Genomic DNA, 8,988 nt, shown 5'->3' with positions numbered 1-8,988 from the left:
ATGTAAAGGTACAAGATCCTAATGATGAATGTAACTGTCCTGTATACTTAAAATGTACCAATAATGTTAATGGAAAAAAAGTCTCTCTCCTAGATACAGCCAGATCTCAGTGTCCTTAAAGAGACATTGACCTTGGATTTCTCAACCCCACATAGGAGAGGATGTTGTAATGTTCCTTCCAGAACTCTAAAGGTTAAATCTGTCTGAGACCATCTGGAAGCACAAGCACCTGGCATTTGGGTCAGAACTCAAGATTTTGGTCATAAGTTAAAACTAAAATTCCAGTTGTAACCCAAGTTGTTCACATGTCAGATCTGTCGTAACTCAAGGGTCCACTGAACTTTGGAAGATATGTTGGTGAGAAGGAAATTAGGACATGCCAGGCTGGCTAAAACCAGATGTAACGAGCCAGAACTGAACGCTAAACAACATGTGACTTGTCAATCACAGCCAGAATGTGTGGGCAGAGCAACTTCCCACTGCCAGAATCTTTGATGCCATTGTGATCTTGCTCTTCTGTCGTTTCCACAATGGCCCGTCCTACTTGTGGGATATATGTCTTCTTGCTCTTTTCTTCACTCTTTCCTTTGCTTCATTTATTTATTTATTTATTTATTTATTGGTATCAGGGATCAAACTCGGATCCTTGCGCTTGCTCAGCAGGCGGCAGAACCACTGAGCTAAATCCCCAGGCCACTTCCTTTATTTTATTTTATTTTATTTTTGGTATCAGGGATCAAACTCGGATCCTTGCGCTTGCACAGCAGGTGGCAAAACCACTGAGCTAAATCCCCGGCCCTACTTCCTTTATTTTTAACAAAAGTTGCATTTATCTATTCATCAGGTATCCCAGCCAGTTCTTTGGGCAGGACAGAAAGATCCTGAACTCACTGGTCACCATGCCATCTGGTAACACTGGGAATTTCTTACAAAGCTAAGCAGTCTTACCAGAATCCAGCAATTATACATCTAGATATTTATCCAAATGACTTTTAAAAATTTAAGTCCCCCACTGGGCATGGTGGTGCATGCCTGTAATCCCAGCACTTGGGAGTCTGAGGCAGGAGGACTGCCTTGAGTTTGAGGCCAGCATGAGCTACATAGTGAATTCAAAGTTAGCCTGAACTATATAGCAAGACATTGTCTCAAAAGAAAAAGAAAAAGAAAAAACAAAACAAAACAATATAAAAAAATCTTAAGTTCCTCACAAAACTTTGTACATGAATATTTATAGTAGCTTTATCTATAATTGTCAAAACTTGAGAGCAACCAGTATGTTCTTCAATAGCTGAAATCATTGAGGAAGAGAAATATGGGAACTCAGTGTTCACAGGGCTGCCTGCCAAAAGACTGGGGGCAGGGTCGCAGCTGCTAAGAGTTAAATGGAAATTAAATGGAATCTACCAGTCTCTTCCTCTACCTATCCCCTGGACACAAAGTGCTCTACTAGATGCCAGATTTCTAAAGGAGTTGCTTCAAGACAGTTTCAGACAGCTTTGTTATTTCAACAGAGGGATGAATTCCTGTAGCTTTCTCTTCCATCGTCATCAACATGACATTCAGACATCACACCCTTTAAATAATGGGTCAAAGAAGAAATTACAAGAGAAAATGAAAAATACCTTGAGATGAATGAATATGAAAACATAATACACCAAAATTAATAAAATCCAATAAAAGAGATCCAGAGAGAGAAATTTATAGCTGTAAAAATTTATGGTAAAAAACTAGCCCTGGTCCAATGTGGTGGCGTATGCCTATAATCCCAGCACTCAGGAGACTGAGGTAAGAGGATAGTGAGTTTGAGGCCAGCCTGAAGGGAAAAAAAAGATCTAAAATCAATAATCTCAGTTTACACCTCAAGATGCTAGAAAGTGGGGGGGGGGGAGCTAGAAAATAGTGCATGTTTACCATGAATGAGGACTTGGATTCAATTTCCAGCACCAAAAGAGAAAAAAAAAAAGGAAATGTTTATGAAAAATGTATGCCAGGGCCAAGGATTTAGCTCAGTGGTTTCGCCGCCTGCTGCGCAAGTGCAAGGCCCCAAATTCGATCCCCGGTACCAAAAACAGGTATGCCAACAAATTATAACCTAATTGAAATGGACATATTTCTAGAAACACAGAAACTAACAAAACTGACACAAGAAGAAGAAATAAAGGAATTGGACTAGGTCTGTAACTAGTAAATGTATCGAATCATTAATCAAAAACCTCCAAAAAAACCCTCCAAGATGACATGACTTCACTAGTGAGTCTAAATTTTACAAAGAATTAACATCATCTTCTCAAGCTCTTCTAAAAAGCTGAAGAGGGAACACTTCTTAACTCATTTTATAAGGTCAGTGTTACCCCAAGAGCAAAGCCAAAGACACTATAAGAGGAAAAACCTACATGCCAATATCTATTAGAAATATGAGCACAAAAATGCTCAGCAAAATGCTAGCAACTAAATTTATTAGCACCATAACCAAGAGGGTTTCATCTTAGGAATACAAAGATGACTGTTCAACATAAGAAGAGCAATGAATGTCATTAATGAAATGAAAGAAAAATTCATGTGATTATCACAGTTGACAGAGAAAAAAGCATTTGACAAAATTCAACACTTGTTCATGACAAAAACAATGGATGAAATAGGAATTGTTACAACTTTCTGAATATGAAAAAAGTCATATTTGAAAAACCCACAATACTTTGTAAATAGGGAGGGGTGAAATAAAAAAATGAAAAACCCACAACTACCCTGCCAATACCTTCACTTTTTGGCTCCTCGACTCAGTCTGGTTTTTTCTGACTGTCCAGGCCATGGCTGTGAATGAAGGGGCTTGCTCCTTGCTGCTTGGGTCTCTGTTCGATATCTGCATGTGTGGTACTGATGGTGCAGCAGACTCTGGACTCTTAAAGCTTTGGGGCATGGAATTTAAGATTTTATTTATGTGCATGGCATAGAAGATGAATTCTTCCTCTTCCACCATGAATAAAGAACATAGTGCCTTATCAGTGCTGTATTTAACCTGCTATGAGATCTAGCACCAGATCCATTAAATAGAAGAGCCATTGTCCAGAATCTGGAATATCTGCCTGGCCTTATTTTATTTATGGATCATCCCAAACCCCCTGTTGTTCAGTCCACTTTTTGCTCACACTTTGATAGTTGGCAGAATGTTGTGTGAAGGGAAAAAATGAAAAGAGAACTGGGCATGTTAAGCTTCCAAAATGTTACATAGAAGATTACGATTCCAGGAGAAACAAAACTTCTGGCCTCTGAAATCTATGATATTCTTCAGTCTTCCAATATGGCAGACAGTGATACTTTTAATGAAATATTGTAGGAAAGCTCCACTTTTTCTGGGAACTATAAGACAACATGCTAAAACAGTGGGTTTGCACATAGATTGTCTTGATGATAGATCTCAGAGAAATCTATGTGAAGAAACTTTGTTAAGAATTAAAGGTGTTGGCCGGGGATTTAGCTCAGTGGTTCTTGCCTCACAAACACAAGGTCCCGAGTTCGATCTCTGGTACCAAAAAAAAAAAAACCCCAAAAAAACAACGAACTAAAGGTTTTATTAGCTTTACTTTTCAAATGGCTATTCAAAGATGTGTGGTACCCATCTGTTCAGATTTGAAAACAGAAGTGCTGGCATCAGCAGTAGCATCAACCAAGGTCACGAAAGCTCAACAAATTGTGAAACTGGGAAGAGAGGCTGGTACCATCCTAAGATACTTGTGTGTGAAAGTAGAAGAGAGTCCAGAGCTGCCTGACACTGCCTGAGGATGACATTCCACAAAGGAGCAGCACAAAGCCGCGTCTGGGTCAAAGTGGAGCCAGCCAGCTGAGCAAGCTGCACTTTTTATATAGATCATCTTACTGATGACTTTGTCTTCCATTTGGGGCTCAAGGACTATGAATCATCAAGGGACAAATTTTCCACTGTTGTAGTGAACTGTCAAGTGCAATTTGCAATAAACACAGTAATAGGAAAAGTTTTTAGATTACATGATTGTGCATGTTGCATTTTACATTTCATTGGATATTTTACTCCACTGAGTGGTTCAAAAAAATAGAGGCTACAGGTGGAATTTATTTGCTTATGAAAGTATTTTGGTTTTCCTTTAATTGCCTTTTTTTTTTTTTTTTTGAGACAGGGCCTTGCTGTGTAGTTTATCCTGTCCTTGAACTCATTATGCCCTTGAACTCATTCAAGGCCAGGCTAGGCTTAAACTCTCAGCAATCCTCCTGCTTCAGCTTCCCAAGTGCTGGGATTAATTGCCTCACTTTGGGCAGGGGTGGGGGATACTGGGGATTGAACTCAGGACCTTGCACTTGTGAGGCAGGCAAGGCACCACTGAGCTACATCCCTGGGAATTGCCTCACTTTTTAAGAAAAATATGTCCACTGTTAAAACCAAACAAGTATGTGCAGCTTTATATTTTATTTTATATAAAGCACGGGATTAGGAAAACTCATTTTCTCATCAAATCTCAGGATCTATAAGAAAAGAAGTATTTTGTAATTCAAGTTGTGCATGAATACTGAACAGCTTTCTCTGCTTTTGTTCATGAACAATACATGCTTTGGTAGTCTTCACTTTTTGTGCCTTTTTTTTTTTTGGTACTGGGGATTGAACTCGGATCCTTGTGCTTGCACAGCAGGCATCAAAACCACTGAGTTAAATCCCCAGCCTATGTGCCTTTTTTTATTTTGCCAACGATGTTTACAGAAAAAACATTACTAATGACAGTTTGCAAACTGAAATACATTTCTTGGAACATAGTAGCTCTCTAAAAATACAACTTGACTAAAACTTTGCAATCTTATTTGTTACCTTAATAAGAATAACACAAAATCAGTCAAGAAGAACGAAACAAGTATAGTAGTAAAGAGCTTTTGGAACTATTTGGATGTGACCAAATGTGGTCCTAATTGTTTACTGTTCACTGTTTATGTCAGCTCTTGAGAGTTAAGTCCACCATGCTATTGTGAGCAATTATAAACGGTCTCTGGCCTTACATTGAGATCACAGAATACCCCCTGCTAGGATAAAATAGTAATAAAGAGGCCCAGGGATTTAGCTCAGTGGTTCCGCTCCCTACCTTGTAAGTGCAATGTCCCGAATTCGATCCCCAGTACCAAAAAAAAAAAGTCATAAAGAACTGATGAACTTGAAAAAGGAAAACAATTGAATGCCTATAATGCCTCAGTGCTGCTGTGGTAGAGTCTAACTTGAAAACACTGCATTACTTAGTATTTCTTTGTATTGCCTTTTGTGAGTTTATTATGAAAATGCTGCAGTCATATTGAATTAAAAAAAACAAATTATTTCTTACAAACAAATAAAGCCAGCATTGGTCATTTAATCTTGTTTCTCATGTCTAGCAGAAAAGAACTCTAGTGAGGATAAAATGATTAATATTTATACATAGATATGGTGTTTGAGGGTAGGTAAGACTAATTACATATATGTAATATTTTATTAAAGTTCTAAAACATTGAACAACTAAGGTTTCATTTTTGGAAGTCCAGCCATATGTAGATATGTTTTAATGTTAACATGACTAAAAACTAATAGAAGGACACGGAAATTAATTTTCATCACAATGTAGAGCTACTATTTTACTATTTGGAGAGTGAGATGCAAAAATTGGACCCTGGCTGGTCTACCTTTTTTTTTTTTTTGGTACCGAGGATTGAACTTGGGACCTTGCACTTTCAAGGCAGGTGGCCAAACCACTGAGCTAAATCCCTGGGCCTTGGCTGGTCTACTTACGTTATCATCTCTTTTAGAGAAAATTAAAATCATCCAGTGTTATTGGAGAACATTGTAAAATACTGTCACCAATAAGAGTCTTGGGTTCCCTAACATTGGGATCTCTAGAGGGAAAAGTATTGAGGGTATCGAGAGCATTATTTTCTGATGTGTCTGGTCTCTGATTCAAGTGATACACACAAACAGAAAATACATGAGCTTTCAGGACACATATGATTTTAAATGCATAATACTACTTGCTGTCAAAACCAGAGGAGTTAAAAAAAAACCCCACCTTCTTTAGATAGCCATTAAAGCAAAGTTTACTTTCTGTTTTAACAAGTTCTTTTATCTTGCATTGCCACACATCTGCTTATTTAATAAACTACATTACATCGGTAGTAATGGTTCACTACAAATAGATATTTCAGTTTGATGTTTTTGTGGGGGGTTTTTGTTTTGTTTTGTTTTTCTACTGGGAATCAAACTCAGGGCCTTCTGCTTGAGAGGCAGGCACAGCACCACTAAGCCAAATCCCCAGCCCTTGGTGTTCTTTTATTTCAGGTCTTCTAGAGCAGTTAAGGCAGCTGTAATGGCATTTTTAAAATATACTGTAAAATAACAAAAGATAACATAATTAAAATTGAATAGATATTTTAAAAAAGAAAAATCCACAACTAACATCATACACAATTGCTCCTCAGCCTTTTGGTTAAGATCAAGTGTAATATCAAATGCAATGCTAAGAATTAAGGGATAGGGCTGGGGATTTAGCTCAGTGGTTCTGCCACCTGCCTCGCAAGTGCAAGGTCCCGAGTTCGATCCCCGGTACCAAAAAAAAAAAAGAATTAAGGGATAAGTCAAGGATACATTTTTGTCACTATTCAACATAGTTTTAGCCAGAAAAATTAGTCAAGAAAAGAAATAAAATAGATCCAAGAGGCCGGGGATTTAGCTCAGTGGTTCCAGCGCCTGCCGCACAAGCGCAAGGTCCCGAGTTTAATCCCCAGTACAAAAAAAGAAAAAGATACAAATTGGAAAAAAAACATTAAAATTATTTCTGCATATGACATGATATGTAAAAAACTCTATAAAGAATTCACACCAAAAAATGGGTGTGGTGGCATATGCCTATAACCCCAGCACTCATGAGGCTAAGGCAGAAGGATCACAGTGAATTTGAGGCCAGCCTGGGACCCATAGCAAGTTCAAGGCCCATCTGAACTACATACTAAGACCCTGTCTCAAATAAATAAATAAATAAATAAAATCCACACAAAAATGTTGCAGGATATAAAATCAACATGTAACCCAGCCATGATAACCCATGGCTGTAATCCCTGCACTCAAGCAGAAGAATTGCAAGTTTGAACATAGCCTGGGAAATTTAATAATTTAGAGAGATCCTGTCTCAAAATAAAAATTGTAAAGGGGGTGGAGGAGCTGAGGATATAGCTCAGAGTGAAGGCCTTTTGTCCAGTCCCCAGTATCACAAAACAAAACCAACAAAAAATCAATATGCACCAGGCATAGTGCCTCATCTCTATAATCCCAGCACTCAGTAGGCTGAGGCAAGAGAATCACTGTAAATTCAAGGTCAGCCTGAGCTACATAATGAGTTCAAGCCCAGCCTGATCTACATAGCAAGACTCTGTCTCAAAAAACAAACAAAACAAAACAAAAAACCAACATGCAAAAGCTGCATTTCTATACACTAGCAATAAACACTCTGGAAGGAAATTAAGAAAACAATTCAGTTAATTAGTATCCGGTACCAAAAAAAAAAAAAGTGAAACACACAAAAATGTAACAAAAGAAATGACTTTTACACTGATATATACAAACATTTGCTCATTGAAAACTCTAAAACATTGCTGAAAGAAACTAAAGAGACACAAATGGAAAAACAACTTATGCACATGAATTGAAAAACTTAATATTAATGCACTAACATGACACAAAGTGATCTATAGATTCAGTGCAATCACTATCAAAACCAATTTTCTTTTCATAAATAGAAAAGTCTGTCAGGTGTAATGACACATGCCTGTAATCACAGTACTTGGGAGTCTGAGGCAAGAGGATTACTGTGAGTTTGAGGCCAGCCTGAATTACATAGCAAAACCCTGTCAACAAAGAAAGAAAGAAAGAGAAAAAAGGAAGGAAAGACAGAAGAAATAAATAGAAAAGTCCATACTAAAATTCTTGAGAAAGCTCAAGGAATCCCAAAGGGTCAAAACAATGAAAATGAAGAACAAAATTAGAGGCTTCAAAAACCTGAGTTCAAAACCTAATACAAAGCTAAAGTAATCAAAACAGCATGGTGCTGGCATAAGGATAGTCATATAGATCAATGGAATACAAGAGAGTCCATTAATAAACCTCACATGTATGGTCAATTGAGTTTCAACAAGGCCAAGAACATTCAATGGGGAAAGGACAAATGATTCAACAAATGATCCTGGGAAAACTAGGTATTTGCATGTGAAAGCTGAAGTTGACCCTTACCTTGCACCATATGCAAAAATTAAAATGAATCAGACGGGCCGGGGATTTAGCTCAGTGGTTTAGCCGCCTGCTGTGCAATCGCAAGGACCTGAGTTCGATCCCCGGTACCAAAAAAAAGAAAAAAAAAAAAAGAATCAGAAACCTGAACCTAAAAGCTAAAACTAGAATCTATGGCACTGGATTCAACAATGATTCCTTAAATATGACACCAGAGGACAGATTTTAAAAAATAAGTAACTAAATTGGACTTCATCAAACTTAAAAACATCTTCTGCCAAGTGTGGTATTGCAAGCCTGTAATCCCAGCACTTGCGAGGCTGAGACACGAAGATTGCCAGGAATTTGAGGCCAGTCTGGGCTACATAGTGAGTTTAAGGACAACCTGAATTACTTAGCAAGATTCTGTCTCCAAAACCAAAAACCAAAACCAAAACAAAACAAAACACCAAACAAACAAAACCAGAAAAAACATCTGCATTCTAAGTGACAGTCAAGAGCATGAAAAGACAATCAGTGCAGTGGGAGACAAATCTTACATCTTATAAGGGGTTAGTACTCGGTCACAACAAAAACACAATTCAGAATGGTCCAAGGTCTTGAGCAAATATTTCTCCGAAGAATATATATAAATGACCAATGAACACTTGAGAAAACATTCAACATAACGTCACTAAAGAAATGCAAATCAGAACTGCAATGAGATACTGATATAGGAGAAATATAACTCC

The 8,988-nt window shown here is 37.7% G+C and overlaps 1 pseudogene; it reads left to right on the top strand.

Annotated features, from left to right (window-relative positions):
* The first annotated feature begins 877 nt into the window (after positions 1-877).
* Positions 878-4,084, top strand: LOC147825213 (armadillo repeat-containing protein 1 pseudogene; annotated as a pseudogene).
* Positions 4,085-8,988: the final 4,904 nt, after the last annotated feature.

This window comes from Heterocephalus glaber, unplaced genomic scaffold (assembly GCF_053883595.1).
Source record: "Heterocephalus glaber isolate CG9 unplaced genomic scaffold, H.glaber_assembly_v1.0 deba00001504, whole genome shotgun sequence".
Classification (NCBI taxonomy): domain Eukaryota; kingdom Metazoa; phylum Chordata; class Mammalia; order Rodentia; family Bathyergidae; genus Heterocephalus; species Heterocephalus glaber.
Note: the sequence above shows the minus strand (reverse complement) of the source record. Positions and strands in the feature narration are given on the sequence as shown.